The 26,611-nt window shown below is 37.8% G+C and overlaps 1 long non-coding RNA gene across 2 annotated transcripts in view; it reads right to left on the bottom strand.

Annotated features, from left to right (window-relative positions):
• Positions 1-2,968: 2,968 nt before the first annotated feature.
• The window catches only part of LOC125689380 (uncharacterized), a 92,956-nt gene continuing 69,313 nt past the window's right edge, over positions 2,969-26,611 (bottom strand). For both annotated transcript variants that reach the window (XR_007375233.1, XR_007375232.1), the window contains one exon: positions 2,969-4,041. This is a non-coding gene — a long non-coding RNA (uncharacterized LOC125689380). The remainder of the gene's footprint in view (positions 4,042-26,611) is intronic.

Genomic DNA, 26,611 nt, shown 5'->3' with positions numbered 1-26,611 from the left:
CATACGGCACTCGTGAAAATGTGCCCTACACCTTTTTATGTTGTCCGTTCTCTTTTTATATACACTGATGTTCCCATGAAAAGCACTAACGCATCAGACATTTTGGCTGACGTTCAGTATGTGCTGCTATGCCCTGTGTTCTGTTAAGAGCAGGAAAGAAGGTGCAGATCACCAGCAACTTTGATCTTTTAGACAAAATTCAGATCAAATTGTTAGCACTTATAATGAAGCATCACCATTAGAACGAAAACAAGTCTAGGTAATTGCTGTGACAATAACTAGGGTAAGACTGTATTTAATGTTCCCCTTTATTACAAATCCATTTGGCAGCCATTCTAACTGCCAACCTATTCTCAGATTAAAAAAATATTTAATGTGCCAGTGGTGTCATATGTGCCTTGTACTTTTATAGCACTTCCATTGTAATTTAACATTAATTACATTTTACATTAATGCACTGCAATTTTGTAAATGAGAAAATTAAACTCACTTTTGTCTGTTCCAATCCCATTTTACCCTTATTAAACTTCAGTCCCACAACTCCCCCCCTTTTCTGTTGTACTACCAACACCATGAACAGATAAAGTGCAGCTCTCACACAGAAGATAATTTTGGTTACTATTTTTCCAAAGCAGAAAAAAAAAAAAAAAAAATTACCCTAATTTTTATCACTGCCACATCATTTTAACACACCTTCCTTCTTTAGACTTCTTACAGGAATCTTGAAAGAGAAGCAGGCAGGAAAACATGCTAATGGAGAAGTAGATTCTGGTCATCAAAGACAGAGAAATAAAAATCATCCTTGACAGCAGAATACTGGCGATCCATTAAGAAATACGTCACTTCACGTATACTGTGACCCCTTCTCAGTTAGTATGGCATTTGCTCAGAGATGCCTAATGTTTATTTTCCCCAAGCTGCATTTTTCACAGGAATATGAGATAAAAGAAAAAGACCAAAGAAAATAGCAGTTGGAAGGTTTTGATCTTTTAATGAGTCACAGACAGCTATCCTTGATAGAGTGAATATGATTGGTACAGAATAAGGAAAATCTAAAAGGGAATAGTACAGTGAAAGATGATTTTTCCCTAAATATGTGTAAAAAATTTATATTAGTACGCTTTTTGAACTTGCTCTGAAAGCTGTAATTGATGTACTTTAGAGAGTGGAGTCTCACCAACCCTCTATTTGTAGAAACAGTGATTACACGCATTGCATCAGTACACAGAGTACTTTGTGGCCTTTCTGGGGAGCTCACACCTTAGGTGCTTAGTGTAGCCAGACAGGTTGAAAACCTAATTATTTTTCTTAAAGAGTTTAGCTGAGTAGTTCTTTTGTTAAGTATTTATGTCAAGAGTGACACTTCTCAAACAAGCTGAAGGAACAACAGGAAGAAGCAAATGAAGAGGAAGAAATAAGAAAGCATGAACAAGAGGTGAGCTCTAAGACCACCCAGGCTTCCTTAGTCAATGAAATAATTCTCATCTTTCTTGCTAACCCTTTGAGTTAAGCTCTCCAGAGACCACCAAGCAAATGAGTCATGTGCTAACAGTAGGGAAACAAATAAGAGGCACTGCTGTCAGAGCAACCAACACATAAAATGTAAGGCTTCAGTTTGAGAATCATCTTGCAATTTATTAGATTGTTACTGTGATCATAGTATGTATATACAGACACTATGGATCTTAAGTAAAGTGACAGTGTTGGATTTTGCTATCAAACACATCACATTTAGTCAGCTAGTCACCTGCTGTGCATCTCTGAATATGGGAACACTACAGGCCAGAGGCTGAGATTTGGCTGGAAAATGTTATCTGCAGCCTTTATTCAAAGGACTGCAAGTAGCAGCATGCCACACGCACAGCAAAGATTTGCTATGCATGGATCAGTCACCAAGCCTGTAAAGATTTCTTTAATACTCTTCCCTCCACAGCGTGAATTCCTTCCACCATTTCAGAAAAACACGATAGTGTTTCGAACCTGAATCAATCTTCCCCAAGCAGCCTACCCTAAGCTGTGTACATAGACTCATGGTATTCCATGAAGATCAAATGACTCGACTCTTCTCTTTCTGAGACAAAATCAGATACTATGATGGCAAAACTCTTCACTTTGGCCAAAATAGAACCATGAATTAATAATACAAATCACTGTTACTCCATGGAGACAAAGTATTCAGTTATTTGGAAAGTTGTCTTCACAGCCTTAGAAGAAACAGTCCTTGCCTGGGGAGGTCAGGAATCAAGGATACTCTAAGTGGATGCAATATCACCTTATTAGCCCATTTAAGAGACTTACCTGACAGGTCAGTTGGGTTTAACATAGATACTATTGTTACACTAGCTAAAAATGAAAAATAATCAATAGAACACAAAACACAGGAATCTTCTCATCTGAAAGTTCACGTGCAGTCACTTTGCGTGTAATCAAAGTGGTCTTGTCAAAATTTGTCACTGAGAACTTGCAGTAAAATTCTTGTTATGATAATCTTTGTCCTCTATTATCCTTAATAGCATTTTCACAGGTGCTGCCCGAGGGAGCTGCTCGAGTCCTGAGATATAAAAATCAGGTATTTGACATTTGGAGTTACTTAGAAATACCCTAACAGCAGCTCAAAATAAAGGTTTTGTATGTGTAGGTATAAATGCATTCAAGTGTGTGGCTTTTCTTTGAGACACCTTTCTTAGCATTTTTTCTCTCTGAGACTCTATGCTGCTTTAAGGTCAGTCAATAATAGCAAGTTCACATTCAAGATTTAACCTGTCAGTAAAAGACAGGCACTGAAATGCTAATTGCTGCAAAGTTACACTATCTGGTGGCCGTTCAATTTCCTTATCTGCTAAACATACTGGCACGGGAAAGCCCAGATTGCAAGATGGTCCACAGCAACATCTCATAGACACTGCAAAGTTTGTACAAACATACAAATGAACATTAACCAGAAACTGATCTGTTCTGAAGTTTAATTCCTTTAGCGTATGTTTAAAATAGTTTCTGAATACAGTTCAGGTCTTGCAGTAGTGTATAAGACAAAAAAAATGCAAATATACCCACTGTACATATAAAAATTCAAGGCAACACATGTGACCTGTACAATATCATTAAATAGAGCAATATGAGAATTAGAAGAGAAAGTGGTTTTTTACTATGACAAGTATGCCAGCTATTATTTTGAGACCTTTGAGTTGCTCCAAAATGTACCAACATCACTGCTTAGTTTTTCAGTTTAAAACATGTATTTTAATGCATTTTATGAAACCATTCCTAATATTAAAATGAAATTGGTTTTTTGAAGGCAGAAAAAGCCTTACAGTAATCATTACTTAATACTGCAGACAGAAGGAAGAGGGATCTTTCTAGCTTTGTGTTTAGACTCCTCTTACATCAAACTCTCCAATTAAGATTTCTCCCTCTAGCAATTCACATTATTCTTTTACGAGACAATAGAAGTAGCTCAATGACTCCAAATAAGATGATAATTTATATTGACAGCTAGTTGCTGAGTTATTCTTGTTTTGCAGCTTTAAAAAATGGGAACTGGAATGGCAATGGAAACTTCATATTACATGAGGTAAAGAAAATTATTATGTTCGTATTTAGTCTTCAAAGCATAAACCATAATGCATCTTGCATTGAAGTCCTCCTCATTTTGGGTCAATACCAAGGCATTTTCATAACTTGCTATGGGTTTTAGTTTATTTTCTATAGATCACTAGTTTTAGCCAAGCCACATTTGGCAGCAATTTGTGTATTTATACAATGTTTTGAAATGCAGAACCACCAGAGCAGGGAAGTTCACATGTAGCTCCCAACTTCAGAAGAGAGTATAAATCACTCAGCACCAAGCTAGATGATGTCACAGCTGAACTGCTTTGGGTACTCAGGCAGGTTAGCTCAAAGCTACCAGTTTAGTCCAGGAGCTAACACTACAGACATGCTTGAGTTCTTCATCTTTGAGACTTTTTCACCCACAGAAGAATATATGGAAGTTGTTGAAAAGGAAATCATAATGGCAGGCCATCTATCAGGCTAGAGAAGAAACTAGAAAGGAAATTGAGTTACACCGTAGATTATAGAAATACAGGTCAAGATTCAATGGATAAACTGTAAGAGGAGAAAAAGAATCAGTTCTTATTCTATATTGGTTATTTTTAATGATCATTATTTCTAATTATTTTTGGAGGCTGTTTTTTTTTTCCTTACTATTCCTGTGAGATAAAATAAAGCCTTCAGTATAATGACAATGCAATGGAGCTACTGTGAATACAGATATTTCCAAAACCAAAAAATATCAAAATCCCCATCCCCACACTCTCTGGTCATTTTATCAATTCCTGTATAGTAAAAAGCACTCAGAGGAAAATGGAAAATAATTTTAAAGGTCTACTGTTGCCAACACCACTTGAAGCAAAAACAGTATCATTAAACAATCCAAAAGAAAAATATCCAAAACTGCAATCAAACACCTTTTCAGCAACCTGAAAGTGAAGCTATTTGGAAGAATGAAAACAGCTGACACTTCCCCACTGCTGTCCCTTGGCTCATCTGTCTATATGAGTCATGATCAAATAAATCCACATATTTGCAATGCTCTTTTCTATAAGGCAATGAACAAATTGCATTATCATACCATTGAAATTTCAGAATTCCAGCTCATACGAAAATACATTTCCAGTGTCCCATCTATTTTGCAAATCACTGCACCAAAACTCTGCAGCATCCCTCAGTTTCCTGCAGCACTCATTTTTCTGCCATGCTTCAATGAACACTTCACCAGTTACACCTTTCTTCATCGGAATAAGATGAACGTAGTGCAAGGTTTCAAATCGTGAGAAAAGGAGAAAATAATTTCTCCTTTCCCTTCCATTTTTTTTTTTTTAATCCACTGACTGTTCCATGTGCTTGCAGAAACCATGATGTATTCCTCTGATTGATGTTAGGAGACATGATGAAGTTGCAGTCATTGTAGGAGGAAGCACTTGAGTTTTTAGCTCTCTGTTTCCACTTTATTTTTTCCTTACATACCTGTTCTTTCCAGAACATAATATAAGCATCATACATTACAAACCACTCTTAAAGAAATAAACACTCATTTTGTGTATTGGAATGTCTTGAAGCATAAGTCTTCCAAAATCTGCTTAGTATCCTTTTTGGATCTGATGGGTCAGGTTCACTCCACAGTAAAAATGCCTTTTGTATCCATCTACAGTGGCTGCTTGCAGCTCATCAAGAATTTAGGGCTGGCCACGCGTGTTTTTACCAGCCAGCAAACGCAACAGCCTATACCTATACAAACTGAAACTCAATCTAAGAAGTTGTTAGGCTTGCTAATGACATGAGTCACATTTCTCAGGTGCATTCTGGTCAGAAGGGAGGCATTGTACAAAGAGAGTCAAATTGGATGCTCTTAGGGGGAAAAAAAAAAAAAGAAAAAAAAATAGGTTTACATCCACCACTTCTTACCAGCCGTGAAGAGTTTTACATGAATAAGCACTGGAGTAGGAGCACAGCTAATCAAAGTTTAAATGGATCATATTTTGCAAAGGGTGAAGAGAACCAAAACTAGTACATAGCTAAAGCCCTGCTGTCCTATTGGACTCTGTTCAGTCAGAGGAGAAAAAAGCAGGAATATATTCTGAAGAGTATAATCTAGATGCTTTTCTTAGTAAGATTTCTTTTTGGCAGCTTTGCTGAACTGTTTGATGAGTGAATTGTAATTAGATGCCAGACTGCCTGGTATGTTTTATATTGTATTACTCTTTCTTCTTTTCATAGTTTCCCTGATACACATTTTCCTTTCCCATATTTATTTGAACAGATGTTATTTTTTGCATTCTGATGGATTTACCAACTCCTCAGAGTTCTGTAGTTGCATGTGTTCCAAAACTACCCTAGAAGCCAGAAGGACAGTGTCGTCCACATCCCTCGAGAGCAGATGGCACAGCACAAGCACCACAGGCTGATAATACAGTGTGCAGACCAAGCAGTCTTGGACGCAAATGTTGTTTGATCCATAAATAAGCAATCAGAAAAAAGGCAGTAACTGACAAAATCTGTTGGTACTGCTAAGTCATGCCTTGAGAACTAGCCAAGCCATAAACACTGCACAGAAGTTTGTAACTGGTTCTTCCCTGAGGGAAATATATTAATTTGATTAGAGTTGAGACCATGTGCTCTTCATTGGCTATAACTAGCCACTTGGGAGAAGGGCCTACTGAGCACAGGTGGCTTGGACATCTCTTCATGCTTTCAAGACCCCTGCTTAGGCCACTAGCACAGTCTACTATACACAGGGAAGCATTTCAAGTTAATTTTCCCTGGGCTAGCAAAACCATTTAGTCTTGCAAAATAAAATGAAAGCTTGTAGTAATGAGAACGGCTGAGGCAGCAGAAGCTATGCAGAGGGGACTTGGGGATCTTTAACAAGACCCTGCTTGGAAGAACTCTGCTGGCTCCATTTTACAATTCCATTCTCTCCAATGAGAGAAAACAAAGCTGTGGTTTTGTTCACATTTGAATTCCTCTCCTCTCTCATACTTCAAACAGTTCTCCAACACCTGCTTCAGCTTTTGCTAGAATACTTTTTTTCCAGCCCTATCAGTAAAGTCAACTCAGTCAATACCTCCAGTACAAACAGTAGAAACCAAGTTGGAGCTTAAGAAATGTGCCTACAGCCATAGTGGCTAATAAAAGTTCATAGTTCTCCAAAGTTTGAAGTAGAGAGAGATCTCTGCCATCACGGTCCTAAGGAGTAGTAGTTAACTCCTGACCTCAGGCCACAGTTTAGGTGTTTTTTCAACCCAAGTCAGGGGAAAAAATAGGTAAAGCACCAACTGCTTCCAAACCTATAAAATCACAATGTAGCCTAGTTTTACGCAGGACTATGTTCACACTTCAGAACGTTTTCCATCTGCCAAAGACATCTTATATTTTTAGTAGGAAATCTGAAAAATTATTCTGCTTCAAGTTCTGATGTCTTCTACTACTTGCAGTTTTCATGCCTCAAGCTCAAATTTGAATTCACCTCAGACACATTACACATTTCTAATTGATACCAAAAAGATCAGTGCCAAAGGAGAAAACTTTGGGTGAAAGCATTTGCAAAACTAAGTCCAGTCTGGGAGCCTAGCCCTTGAAGAGGAAGTCAGACAGCAGACAAATAGACTTCAAGCGTAGTAACTTTACGTATAAAAAAAAATGGGGATCTTTGCACTCAACAGTTTTCATGTTAAAAAATGCCCAAAAAACAAACAAAAAAACAAGCTTTATCTGGTAAAATACATTTACATAGAGAGAAATACTATTCAGCCTTGCCTCACCTCCTGCTGCAGTGAAACCCCATGTTTGAGGGTGCAGCCATCTCCGAAGCCCACTCACTATCCTGCACCACCACATCCAGTCACTGCTTTCCCTACACTCCTTCAACATTCCACTCTGCTGTACTCATTCCTGTCTCCAGAAGATAAACTCCCCCATCTCCCTGTGGGAGCACCCCAGGACAGGGCTAATAATCAGGAAGAACAAACTGCAGTGACTGTCAAATGGAGCCAGCTGTGCTCTGTACAGAAGGGAAAACAACACAAGGAGATGTTTTTGGATTCCCAGAGTGTGATACCTCATTTCTTTTGTGCCGAGCGAGACAACTTTTGGTACTGCTCACATCACAAGCTGTGGCACAAAGCCTAGATGCTCACTTTCCCTGTAGTTGCAGCTTAAGAGACTTACTGGCTTTCTAAGTAAGTTTATACAATCCATTGTATTATTTTATTAGCAAATTTCATTTATTAGAAATCCTTAAGCTAAACAAGCCATTCTAAGCATTGAAAAAAATATTACTTCACGAAACTGAAGCATCTCAATGTCACATTTTAGTGCTAACATTTTCCCCACTCCACTTTCATGTTAAGATTTCACAGTCCTTTCTTAAGTGCTTCTGAGGCTTTCCATGTCCCATTTAGGGCCATGAAGGCTTGCCACTTTATGAAACACAGCCTAAAATAATATAACATTAGGAAGGAGCATTGGAATATATTCTTGTGTCTCCCACACTCTGATCCATCTATGAAAGGTCTGGAACCCAAGCAGAGAAATTCTCTGTGGAATGTTATGTTACTCAGTGTAGATAACTGAATCCTAGTCTCCTGTGTACTGAATATACACTACCTTAAATGTTTCCCCCTTCTTTATCGTAACATTACATTGCAAAAATACCATAATGAGGAAAAATTTCACTGTAATATTTTTCTGGAAACTCACCATTTTTCGTACTAGCATAGAGTTGCCATAACCTGAAGCAACAGCTTATTTGATAATCATTTCTCTGCATCCTTTTTAACATTTTTAGTTGTCATGACAACAACATACATTTTGTTTTGTACCTATTTCCTAGAACTCTTAGATGTGTTTTGGTTGCTTTGAATGAAGTAAGACGCAGTCTCAATTAAAAAGATCAGAAAGAAACTTGATGTAACACCTAGCAAATAAAGCATCCTTTTGGAAAAGTGTTCTAAAGCTGTTGTATATCACATAATTGTCTTTTCTGATGTACCTGTAATCACTCCTAACAAAAATCACATTTGCAAAAATGCAAACGCTCTGTTTCATAGAATCATAGAATCACAGGGTTGGAAACGACCTGTAAGATCATCTAGTCCAACCGTCTCCTCATCACCACTGCCACCACTAGCACTAACCCATATCACTCAGCACATCATCCAGATGCCTCTTGAACACTGTCAGGGATGGCGACTCTACCACCTCTCTAGGCAGGCCATTCCAGGGCCTGACCACTCTCTGAGAGAAAAAGTTCTTCCTTATGTCTAATCTGAACCTCCTCTGGTACAGCTTGTGGCCATTACCCCATGTCCTGCTCATTGCCTCAGAGAAGAGGCCAAATCCCTCTTCACCATAACCTCACTTCAGGAGGTTCTAGAGTGCAATGAGCCTCCTCTGAGCCTCCTCTGAGCCTCCTCTTCTCCAGACTGAACAATCCCAGCTCCCTCAGCCACTCCTCATAAGGTTTGTGCTCCAGACCACTCACCAGTTTCATTGCCCTTCTCTGGACACGTTCCAGGACCTCAGCATCTTTCCTGTAGTAAGGAGTCCAAAACTGAACACAGTACTCAAGGTGCAGCCTCACCAGTGCTAAGTACAGTTTGTAGTGTCCATCATTTTTATGCAAAAACCATAGCTGTTGGTTTGGAAATAGAGACAGAGAGAGGAGAGCTGTTTACAGTACAGTAGCAGTGCTTTCACCAGATAGCATATAGCGGAATTTTGTCTTCAACTTCTCCTGTCCAACAGCAGGGTCAAATATTTAGATTAGATCAGAGTGCCATCAAAGCCCAGTAATAGCATTTTGCACTCAATCTTAATCTAGCAGAATTCTAAACCTCAGCAGTAAAAGAATGCTGTGGCAGCCTGATACTGATTTAAGCTATATGTTATGATGGAGGTTTATACTTCATTCTTTGTTATGAGGTGGTTGTCATGAAACTGTGACCTAATATGCAAAAAGATATCCAGTCATACTGTGGATAAACATCAGAAAAGTATACAAATTATAAACTGAGCTTTAATTCAGGATCATTCATATAGACTAGACACACTATAGTTCACTAAGTTCACCACAGAAGTAACTGTTCATGAAGATGTCAGACCAATGTCTGAACAAGTCCTGGTCTCTTTTTTTTTTTTTTTAAATCATTTCCCCCCCCCCCACCTTATAGGCACTTACGCAAACTTTGTTAGCTGGCACAAACCCAATTCTCTCTGAAAAGTGTGCCAACATCTCATCAATTGAAATGCAGACCTCAGAGATCATCTTATAGTGTTCAGCTCTGCACAGGTGTCTGAACTGTAAAATGTTTACCAGTTGTGAAAGCTTATCATCCCCAAAAGAATCCCAACAACTTCCTATATTACACCAGAATATGCTTTCTGCATTTGCAGTCCTTACAGACACACTCTCAGCCAAGGGAAATGTTTTAATTTAGCCTGAATATATCAGGCTTCTTTCACCACAATGTGAAACTCAGAGTCATCCAAAGTGCAACATGTGGTTTCTAGGTACAGTAGCATTACCAGAAGGAATGGTAAAGCAGACACATGTAGCTAGGGAGACAGCGGTTATGGATTTTAGAGATATGAATCATGATTTTTGTTTCATTGCTTCTGTGGATTTCTATCATGTGTGCTGTAATGCAAGTATAGTTCAACTCCCTCATTGTTTTCATCAGTTCTTATAAATCTTATTATCCAGGCATCCAGCTTTCGGTCTGCTTCTCTCTATCCTGATCCTACACTCAAAAAGCACACAGCAAAGTAAAGACATGGCAAAGAAAGGGGTTGTTTGCTTTCCTGAAATATGGAGAACGAATTTATGTGCAAGGAAATACAAAAAGACTAGAACACAGCGAAGGGATAAACTAATGATTAGATAGATCAGTCTTTTCCTGACCACAAGAGCTAGGTGATAAATCACCAAAAATTAACACACACTGTTTTGTCACATGTTTTCAGTGAACTTAATAGACTGAAAATTAAGAACCTAGCTAAAGAAATGGCTGCAATTGCCAGATATGCGATAAATAAATTATAAACTACAAACCATTTAAGAGTGTAAATTTCTTCTTTTGGACAGCATATTTGAGAATTTTGCATAGAAAGTTGTTCCTGACTTTCTTCATAAACTTCTGCTGCTGAATCAGAAGGAAATAAGATGCTGTGTAGGTAGGTAAGATGCTGTGTAAGATGATGTGCAAGCCAGTGGTTCTGAGATAGGAACACTCAGGTTCCTGGACTACATCTCTGCACACCTCCTGGCTGGAGTACGTGCAGTGCCATAGCCCTGGCAAAGCAGAGCTAAGCACAAGAAGCAATAGCTTTGCAGAGTAAGACATCAGTATGCTGCTGCTAAGCATCCAACAGTAAGCTCAATCTCTTGTTGGTAGCAGGACACTGCAGTCATTAATGGAAGCACATATCTTAAGCTTAGCATTCTTGTTTTTCCTCACACAGATGTCTTGGGAAGTTACTTTGTGGTTCTTACAACAAGAACTTATCAAAAGTTTATATTCAACTTTCAACATCAGGAGATGACTCAGAAATCTGAATTACCAATCTACAGACATGTGGGAGTGTTGGTTGTTTCTCACATGCCCCAGACTAAATCAAGTTAATTGGGTACGTGTGGTTAAACTGACATTTGAACTACTACTCACCAAAAAAACAACCCAACTGGTAGAAATTGCAAGGCACATTTACCAGCTTGCAGATGGACAGATTCAGAAAAAGCAATAGAAAGCATTGTACTCTGCACAAACGTACAGCATGAAGTTGAGAGACAATCTGAAGTGAAGCTAAATTAACATCTAATTGTTTGTAAGGGAAAGAATGAAATGAGATGGATGTGAAATTGAGTTAAAAAACATTTGTAGAGAAGACAGATCTTTGACTTACTTAAATCTTTCTGCTTGCAATTATAACGTGGCTACATGCAGAACCCACACTGATTTATTGATCTTCAATTTACTTGTGATTCTCAGAATTCTATTAACAGTTAACCATTTGTTTTAAAATACTCCAAAGCAACTCACTGCTTGATAATGCTTCTTTTGTGTGAATTAGAAATTTATTTAAGAAACGTGTCAACATCAATTCTTCATATTAAGAAATGCAGTCTTTCTAACTATGTTTTAATGGAAACACATGCTCATTCTCTTCCTAATCTTTATATTGGGATAAAATTTAATTTATAAGACCCCATAATGGGTAAAAACACTCTCTCTCTTTCCCACATAGATTTGTAAAGTATTAACTTTCAAGTACTGGTAAGATTATCGAAGCCCGCCTGGTTTCCACACTGTTACTATTATAGCTAGATAAGAATATGTCCCAAACTCAGTAAATCATCATCAACGATTACTCAGTCTTCCACTTACTATTTCAAGTGGAAAACACATTTTTAGTTTACATAGCTATGAATCTCCTTCAATCATCACTCCTGTAATTTAATTCATGCTATACAGCATATAAAGGGGAAAGTATTAGGTATCTCATTTTTATATCACAGTTTCAAAATTATTTTACCTGAGCACTTCTCCTCTCCTGCAATATTAAATCAAGTTATCTATTTTATTCAGTACTTGTTTATATATAAACACTAGTTTTAGTGCTCAAATCTTTGACTTCCTTATAAAGTAAAGCTAAAATACAACTCACAGCTACAGAATTTTGCTCTAGACTTTGATAGCACACAACCTTCTTTTTTCCTTTTAAATATAGCCTATTTTGTCAGCATTTAGATATCAGAAATTCTTCAAAGTCTACTAGTATTCTCCAGTCAGAAGTACTGGAGACTCGCTTCAAGTAGTTTTGCAGAGCCTGGCCACCTTCTAAAGTAAGCAGCTCTGAAACTGGCACAGAAAGTACCCAACAACAGCTTCTAGGATTGCTTTTAAAATGCTAGTCTACTGATTGCAGTATACAAGACATTGGAGATTTTTAGGTATATCTTCATTTTGTTTCATCACTTAACAAGAAGAATTAAGAACATATTATTAATTAAAAAGAAAAAAAAAATTCAGAAAACCCCAATTAATTGTAAGCAGCGTAAGAATTTTTGTCTGCTTTCTGTATGTGGAAGAAAAACAGGACTTCATGTCTAAAGAAGGAAGCTAACAGCTATGCTTCCTACAACAGTGTAGTTCACTTTTAAGTACTTATTATCCAAACCAATACAAAGCAAACAGAGGAGGAGGGAAAACATGACAGATAGTTGTAATCATTCAGTAGTAAAGCTCAACTTAATAAGCATCTTCTGAAGCTTCAGCCTTTGAACATGAAACATAACACTTGCCAGCCATTACCTAGCACAGATCAGAAAAAAGTCAAGCAGAGTACTTAGGAAGCAGCTTCTGCGACTTCCTGACTCTTGCAGATGAGGAAGGTTACCCAGTAAGCCTTGAGGAGCTTTCTCCCAACTCACTGACCTGTTACAAATTGCATCAGCTGCGATAAGCTCCAGCACGACAACTTGGCAGTACAAGTTGCCAGGCAGTACCAGCGATGCAGAAATAACCCTTCTCTTCTCAATTCTCCTTGATACCTACAGCTCACTGGAGTGTCCCTTCCAGACAAAAAAAAAAAAAAAAAAAAAAAAAAAAGGTAAAGAATTATCAGTTACCTGCTTAGCCAGTCTTTGTGACAGCTTTCTAATGGACAAGCAACACAAAATGAACTCAGAAGGGGCAAGCACACAGTTCCCTTCCCACTCAAACAGAACAGACCCAAATCAGTAATCACAAAAACCCTCAGGTTCAGATGGTGGCTGATCATGGCTTTTGCAAAAGCAGGTGTTAGAATTTTTGGGGTGAGATGAAAGGAGGAGGCCATCACACACCTTCATTTGAAGAACAGAAGGTGCATGTGAGGCAGAGGCCAAGTTGGATTAGCCTCTCAAAACGAGTCTCAAAAATACGAATGGAGAATATAAATATGGATGAGTAATATAGGGATTTTCTTCTGTCAGTCATACAGGCAGTAAAACACAGCCCCCTTGTCAGCTGGGAAGACAACCAAATTCCTTAGTGTGACAGAAGTCATTCTGGGGCAATCAGCTTGCACTGTTTGCAGTAACACAGAACACTGTTGCATCCAGTTACACTATTTCAGTGAAAAAGAATAGTCCTTGTTCACAGTGAGCCCAGCCAACATTATTATTATGCAGATTCACATTCTGCGTCATGGCAACAGGGAATTTAATATTATATTGCTGCCTTTTTCCAATGAACTGATTCACTGCTTTGATAGAAGCACTAATTATACCTTTGACAGAACTGCAATTAAATTAACAAGATCATAATTTACCATTGACCAATATCAAGCAGTTTACTTCAGAGAACTGACAATTAGTTCATTTTCCAAAAAACGCCTCCTGAGACATCATTTGCAAGTTCAAATGTTAATCTAATTGAAGCACAGACAATCTTATGATTGCCTATCCAAATGTTAAGACGTGTCTTATGTCACCACTGCCTTCTGGACATCTTGGCATCTTCACTGTTTACCTTTAAGCAGAGAAAAGAGGATAGAACTATGAGCTGTCAATGAGCTCTATCAATATCATCCATTTAGAAAAATCAAAAAACTACACTCACTTACATATTCAGCTCCTGGTGTGTTTTACCATAAGACTCTGCAAGAATTATGGGGAAATTAATACATTTTTGTTCATCAAAGACCACACAGCAACTTGCAGGGTCTATTTATTACGTTTGGTATTTATTTTGACTTTAAGTGAATTGAAAGGATACTGATCTATTTTTACTTTATTTAATAATACTCGAATACTTACAGGGCAGAATTTTTCAGGAGTTAAAAAAAATATCTATGTCAGAATAGTGGGTTTTACTGTTCACTTGGGGTTTCACGTTTGTTTATTGTTTTTTTTGTTTGTTTTTGTATTTTTGTCCATTTATAAGCTTCCTGGGGAGATTCTAAAGCCTTCTTTCCTACAAGATAATTATCTAAAACTTCAATCAATACTCAGATTTATATTTCCTGTTTAGATAGTTTTTCCATTTTTTAACTGAGCCCTTTATATTTTGAACTGTTTAAATAATCACTACTTTTTTTTTTTTAAACCCAGAATAAGTAAGCTTGGAGTATTAAAACACCTGTTCCCTACAGTGACCCAAAATGATCCTGACAGTGCTGGCAAAGTGCTCTGCCATGAATGAGAAACTGCACTGCCCTGAGCTAGGCAGACAACATCTACCTCCATAACATCTTGCATCTACCTAAATGTGCTATGTAATTCAGTAATGAGTGCACTCTGAAGTTACATCTGACCCACGAGGCCTGGAAGAATTAGATTTAATTTGTGAACTCTACGGAAAAAGCAGAAGTGAAAAAAAAACAGTCTTCTCAGAAAACCTTTGCAGGGATGTCAACTGGATCAACTGACATGGAACACAAACTAGGACCTATTCATGACTTTAAGCATATATCTATCTATCTATTTATAGAAACACAAACAGGTTAGAACCAATTTAATACAGAACTAGGAGTTTTTAGAGAAGCTACTTAAGGCTCTGAATTTCTGATTTCACCTTCCCCTGAATACTTCTGGGAGGAAGAAAAGAAGAAAGCAAACATACAACAACAACAACAACAACACCACATTACATTCTTCTCAAAATATTCCAGCAAAGATCAAACTCTAAATCCTAATGGAGGAGGCTGTATCTAACCCATAGATCCCAAACCATTTAACTTTCACTCCAATTTGCCTACACACAAACGGTATTTGAATTTGCATTACTGAGAGCACTCATTCTTAAAACACATTTCTTTTGCACGTTACTTTCTGTTGCCCTTCTCCTGTCTTCTCAGTGAGCACAAACCCTTCTTCTCTGTTCCTCTCCCTTAATTTAAAAACTAATATGAGCAAGCAATTATGTCCCATAATTAGAGTATGGGTGTGAATCTTTGGACAGCAACCTCAGAAATGCAACTAAGTGAAAAGCAACAGCATTTACAAGCACCATCTACCTCTAATCAACTCAATGTTTCATTGGTTCCCCCATGAACTTGTTCTCCTTTTCAGATCTCACAGCCACCAGGTCTCAGTAATTTTCCTCCCTCTACCCCTCCTCCTCCATCTTATTTTGCTGTAGGGGTGGACAAGAGAAGGGGGAACCTGGCAGAATTAAAAGCTTAAAGAAAGTCAATCCCTAAGATGAAGCAGCAGCTGAAAAGGCACTTCTTCCCCTCTCTGCTTCTCCCTAGAAATCATGCAGCACCCAATTTCCTTGTGAGTCTTTGAAGCAAGGCTAAATACAGTTTCTCTCCTATTCAAATCAAAAACCCTAAATTAATTTGATTTTACTCTTAAATACAGGTTCTAGTATTTTAAACAATATCTTTAGTTCTAAATCAAATAACACGATACAACTAAACAGATACAGTCAATAGGAAAAAAAAAAAAAAAAAAAAAAAAAAAAGAATGAGTTCCAGAGGTCTGGTTATGCATCTTAGGGGATTTCTGTTTATAAAAGCAGCTGTCAAATTGTATTTCCCTCACCTAAAGGAAGCACAAGTGTGTTCCTTAACATTCCTTATCTATTTACTATGGTCAGCCTAAGGGCACATATCCCAGAAGAACCATTTAGAGCATCAAATTTGAACTCCAGAGAGGCTGAGGACAGTCCATAGAAGCGTTCATTTCTTGCTTACGCTATTAAATATTAATGATGGAATAAAAATATTACAGCAGTTCACAGGAATTGTCAAGCTTCACCGAGAAGAGAAAAACTAAATCATTGTCACATTAAAGCAACAGAAACTATTCAGTCATGGCAAATAAGAAGAACAGTAACTTTACATTAGTACAATCTTTATAAGTTGAAAAATCCATTTCAAATAAAGTGAAATAACTTGACATCCTAGTCTGGACACAGCAACAAAGTTACAACTGCTACAAAAGCCTTTTGACTGTGGGCAGGCTCACTGCAAAGACAGCTACAACAAAGCCCCTGGCCCACAGTCCACAGGAAAGTATTTAGAATCTCCAGCATCCATAACACTCCAAAAATGCCAAGCATTTTGAGCCATCTAGAAGCCAAGAGGACACAAGTCACTTGTAAAAGTCACTTGCAAACAGCCGGTGATTCATAGTTTGGTAGCTCCGGCTCTGTCTGCTGATACAAATCAAGAGAGCAGCCAGCTCAAGTCTCAGTTACTTGTAGACAAGAATTGATAACCTGTTCTGCTTGAGGTGCCTCTGGAATCAGCTGTTTACAAAGAAAAGTTGATCTGAAACCCATTGGTTCTTTCTAGGAAATCCTTTCACTAACATTGTATCAGGTCATGGCCTCACAATACTAAGTACAACTCATCAGTATCAAAATCTGATACAAAACAAACTAGTACACATAGGAGCAAAGGTTACCTCAACAGAAGCGTATATCTCCGCGTGGCTGAAGCCTGAGCATTCCTGTCATGAGTTTTGCAATCATTTAGGTGACTGGTATTATCTTCTCTTGGTATGAACAGTGTGCTACTTTTTCTTTCATCTGACACATCAGCATTGAAAACTAATAAATACATCTTCAAAACTGAGACAATTTCTTCTATTTCCTTGGAACCAGAATCCTGCCTGCTAATGGTTTATTTCAGAGGCCATCATCTAAACGAGGTCTGGCAAAATTATTCTCACAAATAAATCAGCAATATGAGGTAGAGAGTCTCTTTTCTTACTTGTTCTCTTCACCTCTTATAATGCGTTCATTCTCTGTACATGTCCATGATCTAATCACATCAGATAGTTAAACTACTTGTTGGCAAAATATTTTGACCATTAATTGGATTCATCATCGCCTGTGGCTGGTAAAATGGTGGTCCTTCAATAACAGGAAGAGAGAACCTGTGAACCAACAGCAGTTGTTGCAATTCCCCAAATACCACAGCAGAAACAAAGCAGTTTTCAAAAACAGTCACTATCAGCCTAGCACTTGATCAACGATTCAGGAAATGAGTATTCAAAAGCACTTCTTTAAGCTTCTTCTGATCTTGCACTTCAAAAAAATTACAGGAAAGGGAAGGCAGAGGCCTTAGCTGAAAGCACAGGTATGCGCCATAACAAAGACTTACATGACCTTATCTGCTCTGTGCGTGTGCCAGGGCAAAATAATTAGAAGTACACAAAAATGAGAAGCTAATCTACAAAGTTCAGTATTCTTCAGAAAATGCTGATTTATGTTTATAAATCTTTTTGATTGCATCAAGGGATAACTGCAAGAACAGAAACAATCAAGAGGAATGGGAGGCTGCATTTCTCTGTTTCTATTCACCTTCTGCTCCAATTCGTCAGCATGTCCAGCACAGAACTGCATGCTCCCCCAGGAAACTGGAGCTGACCTTTGTAGCACTCTCTAAAAAGGCTCACTGGAGTGAACACAGCATTTGTTACAGTGACACAGCATCCTGCAAGAATTGAGGCATCATACTCAAAACCGAGCATTAAAGCACTGCCTTTACTCAACAACTTTCCCAGCCAACTCAAGTCATTGGGATTTGAAAGTATTATCAAACTGAAAGTTCTATTCTAAAGCATTGAGAACTTGGTGTGTTTTTTTGGTTTTGTTTTTCAATTGTCTTGGTTTGTGCTTTTGCTTTTTTTTTTTTCTCCCCTCTCTTTGGAGGGGATTGTTGGCCTTTTTGTAGAAGTTTCATTTTGCTTTCATTTTAAATGTCTTGAAATTGGCAAGTTCTCTGAGATTTAGTGTTTTTAGCTGAACTGCATATGAGACAGTACAAGCAATTCAAAGATACATTCTGTTCAAATGTTAAATAGATTTCAGTAAGTAAAAAAAGGCATGGGATGCCTGGGAGGCTCATTTGGCAATGAAGCATGGTATCACTCAGTAAAATGCATCCTTTCAATTAAAATTTTATCTACTGGAGGTTTATTTGAATTACACTAAACAATTTTAAAACCTACAATTCAGTGATGTGTCAGAAAATGCACGCTTTGTTATTTGGGAGAATTTCTGCAAGCCATTAAAACCACTGGTCTGAATGCTTCCTTCCATTGCCTGCAATAAATGTGAAGCAAAGTCACTGCAGCCAAGGGAGTAACCCCGCTTCTGTACCGCTGAAAGTGAGATCAAGATTTAACTCATCATTTGTCATTATCAAAGAAAAGGACCCACACTTTTTCAAAATAATAAAGTGTCAACAACAGTGCTCCAGAATACATCTATTTTTATTTTAAATAGTTTATCTGTGGCTGAAGAGCATGAGGAAAATTAAGCTTCATCAAAAATCCTATTCATGCTTTCCAAACTGGAATGAATAGTCTGTCATTTTACTTATGCAGCTCTTTCAATTCTTTGCTTATGGAACAGTGGTTTTCTGATTTGTTTCTTCTAGTGTGAGCTACTGATTGTGTGCTGCAGTTAAAGCCTCTTCATCTCAAAGAAAAGTTATTACCAATGCATTGTGGGATGCCAGATCTACTGTTGAGTGTCCAGTAGCTTTAGCAGTTCATCAGACTGAAACTAGGAACACACAGCAGGTGGGACATCTGCTTGGAAAGCTACAATAGCATCAGTCAAAGACATACACACAAATTATAATAATGACTCATTATAAACTCTTTGTGCCTCTAGAAGAACACACATGTCACAGCTTGCCATCTTGTTATCATCAAGAAAATGAAAATGCTGCTTACGAATGGATGAAATGTATGTTCATGTAAACATACATATATTTAGGAGAGGAAGAAAGTGACAATTAAACTACATCAAAGTAGGAGGCAAAACACACGATACTGATGAAGGAGAAAAGGCTCCTGAAACTATGCACAAAGCTCTTTCTAAACAGCTGAAAAAAAGCAACTTTTCACATTATCGTATGAGATAATTCAATCTGAACATAGAAATCCACTAATTCTTAAGGGAGAGGTAGTTATGAATGTACCATAAAATTATCACGCAAAAACTATGGAGTCTTTGGCATCTTATTTTTTCCACCTTATGAGTAAGAGTTTGCACTCTCCAGGGATTCTTTCCTTTGCCCAAAGCTCTCTCTACATGTCATGCTAAGTTCTAAATTTAAAGTTCATATTACCTGTTTCCATTCTCTCCTTGCCACAATTGATATGCTGCAGAGGTGAGAGAGATGAGCCATCTTTCAAAACTAGAAGCACAGAATATCAAACAACTTTATAGGAGATCTGCTTTGAAAGTAGTGTCCTCTATCTTTTTATGTTGACCCATGACATCAGAAGTTTATGTTGGTGGTATGGTAGCAGAGGTTGAGCCTTCCTGCCAACATCCCATTTTATTGCCATGTGACAGATGGCAGCAAAAGGAGCAGTCTGACAAATTGGCACCTGACATGGAAGCATGTATGAAGCAAAGGGGTATCAATGAATTCTTCCATGTGGAAAAAATTGCACCCATGGACATCCACTGATGCATGCTGACTGTTTATGGAGACCGGTGGATGCGAGTACAGTGAGGCAGAGCTTGGTGCATTTTAGCAGTGCCAACAGTCATATGAAAGAGAAGCTGCCTTGTGGACAACCATGCACATCTGCCACACCACAAAATAAAGGGTATCTTGATCAGATTCAAGCCAGAGGATTATGATAAGCTAATTTCATTGCCATCGTTGGAATACTGTAAAGTTTTTGCTAGATGGGTCCGAAGTATGCTCACTGGAAGATAAAGAACAGCCCATGCCATGGATTTACCGAACCAATACAAGGCTGAAGGTGAGTTTCCCAGATCACATCATTACCGGTGATGGGATATGGTGTGACCACTACAAGCCAGGGTCAAAACTGCAGTCCATGGAGTGCTGACATGTGAATTCCCCATTGAAGAAAAAGCTCAAGATGCAACCCTCAGCAGGTTAAGTGAAATATGCTGTCTTTTGAGATAGAAAAGGGGCGATCCTTCCGGGTTTCCTGAAGCCTGGACAAACTATCTATTCAGACTGCATCATGACACTGACAAAGCTGAAGGCTTGAACTTCCAGAGTCAGGCCAGAGGAGAAGACATTTCTTTTTCAACACAGTAATACCTGATCCCATACCAGTTTGAAGACAGCACACTGTCAATCTTGGCTGGACTGTCCTACCACACAGTCCAGATTTGACACCTCCTGACTTCAACCTTTCTGGGCTAGTGAAAGATGGACAACATGGGTAATAATCTCCTAACACTGATATCATCATGGCAGCTGTGTAACAGCATGTCACCTCAACTGGTACAGATTTTTACCATCAATACACTTAGGCTCTTGGTCATTGCTGGCAAAAACTCACTGCTAATCATGAGGACTGTTGAAAACCAGTGTCTTGTAGATGAGAATTTGCTCTATTAGTGTTACTGTACTCTTTGTATCTGTTTTAGTTCCTAAAGAAATAAATAAGGGGCAGAATCCTTTCAGAAAGGATTCATCATGAAATCACAACTTTAATAAACACTTAAATTCTGGAAAGTTTAATATTCAATAAAAAGTCAAAAGGAATCTTTATTGTCTGGAAAGTCATAAGGTAGAGAGAAAAATAATTCTACCTTGTTCCTCTCTCGATGTCTGAGCTAAGTCCAAGAATACAGGATGACACGAAAAGTCATGACCACTTAGAAAAGTTTCTGGCAAGAATATATCCTGTCCTTAGTCAGGTCCCTCAACTCTGAATTCAGTGAAAGTTAAGTGTTAACAAACAATGTCCTGGAGAGTTATCCAAAGTGTGCACTTCACAGCGGAATACAGCTCTGCAGAAAACTGATTTTTCAGACATACCAAACAATGGAAATGAACAAAAAAAAAAAAAAAGATGAACTTAAAATGATCTTCCTTGAGGCAGCTTCTACAAAACACCAAGTTTCGGAAGTATTATCCTTTAAGGCACTATTTACAAAGCAGAACATTTTAGCAGCAGTCTATCTTCCCTAAGCCCGTTGCCAAGAAAGTAACGTCAAAGTGATCACCATCTCAGCTGCAGAAATCCTGTTAACAATAGAAAACTTTACAACAATAGAGACACAAACAAATACCCTTGATTGCTCTAGCACTTTACAGCATTACTGACAAGTAGTGCACAAAATGCCTCTTTCTGAAATTACCCCTTACAGATGTGATTATGATGATCTTGGGAGAAAAGACAATTTCACACTTAGTAACAGCAAGCACGAGGACAGAGGTCATTAATGCATATTAAACAGAAATATAATGCCTTTTTTTTTTTTTTTTTTTAATAAATACTGACTACTGAGTAGCTGAGACAAGTTAAATCGACATTCTGAGAATAGCTTCCCTTTAGCTAGGGTCATGGTAACATACTTCAGCATCCTAGAGAAGGCCATTTACTAGCATACAGAATAAGCCACTGTTTTCAGCTTCCACAGCCACTTTGTGCTCTGTGAGAAGTGCTTCTCCCCAGCTGGGTTTTCTGAATGCTATCATGAACACAGCCAGTACAGCAAAATCACAGTGCACACAATGTTAAACCCACTGTCACCTCAAGGGTGACTTCTGGCAAATACTCCCTTTCATATTAATCCAACTTTTCCTTCAAACAAAGTTGTGATCTATTTGTCCACTGGCTTTTCCCAGCTAAATTCCTCTGAATAACTCTGCATCAAATAAGAACTGACACCAAGCAGACATCAAACGTGATCGAGTTCTCCAGACTGTTTAACTATTGAGCAGCTGGCACAGCAGAGGAATTGCATGAATTTCCCATTCTTTCTTAAACAAGACACTGGCAAGAGAACTTAGGGAGATAAAAATACTGAAAATAGGAAGGAAGGGAGGAATGCCATTGTTTTCCAAAGGAGGAATGCAATGTTTCTTAAGATAGTTTACAGGAACTAAGAAATTAAACACCTGAAAATGAATGCTTGAATATGAGGCAATAAAAAAATACAAAAAGTTTCAAGATCTGTAGATGTCTGTGATAGGGGAGGCTTAGATTAGCTATCAAGAAAAAAAACTCTTAAAGGAGATGTAGTCAAGCACTGGAAAGGGCAGCCCAGAGAAGTAGTGGAATCCTCATTCCTGGCAGTATTTAAGAGATTGTGCACATGTGGTACTAAAGGACATGGCTTGGTGATGGGACTCAGTAGGTCAGGATGAAGCCACCTTGAGTATCTGTACCTGGCAGCAGGCACTGAGGCTGGTCCCATATTAAGTCTGTGGAGTTGAGCAACAGGTGATGGTATCCAATGTCTGTCCTGCAAATCCTGTTTGCTGCAGTCTGGGCCCAGGGACAGAGTGCCCATTGGCATCCATTGGGACTGGCCTAGAGCACTGCTTTCAGCTAACCTTCCTTTCAGAGAAAGCTGGCTTATTTGATCTGAGACCTCTCAGGTACACAAATCAAAACACATCAAGCAAAAATTGCCAACAATTTGCTTCCAGTCTAAATTGACACAACAGCACAGACACATGCTGACATAACTATATTTGAAAAAACTAGCTATCTGTCACTCACAGAAAATGTGATTTGATCCCATAGCATTCACTGTAAATAACAAAGAACCTTGAACCCAGTTATTTGAGAAAACGCCTGTAAAATTTCTTAGAAACATTATCTGGAAACCACTGAAAATTCTTCAATGTCTGTAACTTGGAGGTAGTCTAACCCCTTGCCTCCTCTTTCAGTTTTTTCATTTAGTTCCCTGGAGCTCAGGCTGAAAGTCAGGTGCCCACATCTCCCTAAAGACAGGGAATGCTTTTATTTAATGGAAACACTTTCTTTGGTTTATTACAAAAGTTTAGTCCACAGATGATCCAGTCTTCTTTCTCATGCCTCCCAAAAAGCACCGTAGCAGTCCATGACACTCAGACATGTGTAGAATTAATCTGAGATATTAGTAATTGCTTTCCACCTTAATCTCACTACATTTAAGAGAAAAAGATAGCATTTTTTTATTGGCAGCATATTTAACTATTTCTGCTCCTAGCATGACCAACAAAAATAGGATCCTGACTTTGAGAAGCTGAGGCAGAGGTTGACTAACTCCCAAGCCACAGTTTTTTTCTTATCATCCTTGCATTTAGCAGGTAATCTGATGCAGGAAACAATTATTGTTACTGAAAGTAATACCATTTCTTGGAAGAAATAAGAACGTTACCAAAACTCAAATGATATGTTTTGCTCTTATGCAAATATGCCTAGTAATAAAACAAGGAAAAATAACAAAATCAGTGGCAAGAGATCAACAAAATCATAACATCAAGAAGTTTCCATTGACGCATCTGCTGTTTTTCAAATGAAACAATCTCTTCATTGCAAGTGCTCTTTCCTGAAATCCAAGTTTTCCCTTCTAATGCTGACCACTTCCGGCATTTCTAAAGCCTTGTTCCTTTCCTTTCTTCTGGCTTTTCTTTGTTTTTTGTTTGTTTTTTAAATAAGTATTTCCATAGCCTAGAACACAAAGCACTAAAATCTTTGAAAAGTCCAGTACCAGTTTCCTCAAGGCATTAAAGAAAAAATGCTGTACTAACAGCAGTAGTTAATGCAGTCACAATCAAAATCAAATTATGTTCAGTAAGTAGTGTAATTCCACAGGCTATAAAACTAGATACATATGCCAGCACCCTCAAGTGAGCCTTGTGTATTTTCTTTATTCTTCTTTATTTTACTTATTCTACCTTGTATTCAGCTTTCAGATAGCACGCTCCCTGTTGGTTTCCAGCAGCCATCAACAATAATATGAAATTTCTGCGATGCTGACATTTATTAACAAATCCAGTTCAAATGATTTTACCCTGAAAATTTGGCCACAAGAATATTCCCTCCTGGGATAGTAACAATTAATACTTTGCTATCTCAAAGTCAAAGGATTTCAAAGTTAACTATGTTCCTTGCTGCCAAAAAATAATTTCAACAATTTTATGAGGACAGCACCATGTATAACTTCATATAACCTATAAAAACTATTCCTGTCTGTTATTCTTGTAATTTTGTTTCTATTGCAGTATCATTTTATTTTCTCAATAGAAAATTAAGCATTTTATATCTTTTTTTTCAGTAACGTAAGAATAGTCATTATTTGGGTTTATTTACAAGTATATGTACAAATGTGCATAGTAAATGTACACAGCAAATTTAAAAGAACTCTGTGAACAACTTTGAAGCAACACGATCTAAACACCTGGATTCATTTTAATGTTTTCCTGAAAAGATTTACCTTTTTTTTTTTTTTTAATTGATTCATTGGGGTTACTAGAGAGACACTTCATAGATATCAGTACCGAAGTAGTGCCCATGAATTGTAGAGCAGTCACACAGGGTCTCAGTGACAAAAAAAAAAACAGCCAAATCAGTTAGGAGTAGATAGCAGTTCTGCTGACACACTGGACAGCAATTTCACTGGTTTAGTGGTTTAGCTAAAGAGGAATGGAAAAAGGCAAAAGGATCTATAATAAAACAAAAGTTAACTGATTATGGTTGAACGCATCACTAATTCAACTAGAGGAAGCAGCTAACTAAGCCTTGCATTCTACACCAAGTACAACAGAGCATAGAGCACATGGTCTCTAAATCCTAAATCCTCCCACTTGCATTTTATCTTCTTAGTGAGTGATACAAGAAGCAGGCTATCAGACTACTGTCTTGACTGAGATATTTGTGTTTCAAGTAGTAATATTAATTAACAGCTGAGAGTAGAGGAGATAGACCATTGTTATCACTCCATGTGGTAACCAAGGAATTAGAAGATAAGCTCTCAGTGGATTAACAGACAGTGAAAAGAATGCCTGCAAGGTCTTCCTTTGTATTTTTTCAAGCCGTGCTGGAAACTGGAATGAGTTGTCAAGTTATCATTAGAAAAAATAATCATTCAAAGCCCATCATAAAAGATTTGTTGCATTACAAGAAACTTGCTACTTCCAAAAAAGTTAAATTGGTTCAAAATGAACATTCTTTTTCAAATGGTGATTTAAAAGCTCCTGATTAAAAAACTACTGATTAGGAAAAACAGTCTTAAAATATGATGCTATTTTGTAAACATCTGAAAAGAATATAAAATTCAGCAGAATTTCCATTGAATTCCCCATTAAAATTACAAAGAATCCAAAAAGAGCTGATTGTTGCTAGTGTAAGTGAACAAAATCAAGCTCAAAAATAAAAACACATCCTAGAAATCCAATTTTAAAACTGCAATGAATGCCTTGCTAAAGATTCAATTTCAATTCTTTTCAGCTTCTCTAGAAGAGCTGCTATAGCTTGTACAACAGTAATAGTCAGCATGGCATTTTCAAATAAAAAGTTCTATTGAAAAAATTTGAAGTAATGCTACATTGAATGCAACTTGCAGACTAGACAAGAAAAACCAAAGTCTAATCTGAACAGTACAAATGAACTAGATAAAGAAAATCATAGAATCATAGAATATCCCAAGTTGGAAGGGACCTGTCATTAAGTCCAAACCTCCACCTCCACACAGCACCAAGCAAAATTCAAAATCTCTTTTTGAATTTTGAGAACATTGTCCAAACACTTCTTGAACTCTGGCAGGACTGGGACTATGACCACTGCCCTGGGCAGCCTTTCCATATCCACTGTCCTCTGCTAATATAGTTTTTCCTGACGCACTAACTGACCCCCACTTGATGCATCTCCATGTTGTCCATAGCTCTCCTTTGAATACTCTCTGATAGGTTTGTCTCCTCATATTGCATCATCCAAACCTGCATACAGTGCTTAGAGTGAAGCCACACAGCACAGACAGTGACAGTCCCTACACACAGACACCTGTGGCACAGGTATACCATATTATACCCAAATACTTGGCTAACATATACTGAAAGGCAATGGACGTAGCCATTTTCCAGAGAAAAATTTCAGTTTCTCACATTTGGTTTCTGAACAGATAGTACCTAAAGTACTGGTTTTCCCCTCACACAATGAATGCAAGTTGTTTAGGATCCCAAAGAAAACCTTTCCATAATCATAACTTCTTCATATGCTGCTGAATCATGCAATGATTCAGTTTCATTACTGTTTTCCACAGACAAATGTATTGTGCCTTCTTTTAACATCTCATTTTAGTATTACTGGGTGCAACATTTTCAGCAAATGTTA

This window comes from Lagopus muta, chromosome 2 (genome assembly GCF_023343835.1).
Source record: "Lagopus muta isolate bLagMut1 chromosome 2, bLagMut1 primary, whole genome shotgun sequence".
NCBI classification, from domain to species: domain Eukaryota; kingdom Metazoa; phylum Chordata; class Aves; order Galliformes; family Phasianidae; genus Lagopus; species Lagopus muta.
The sequence above is the reverse complement of the archived record's forward strand: the minus strand, read 5'-3'. Positions and strand labels throughout refer to the sequence as shown.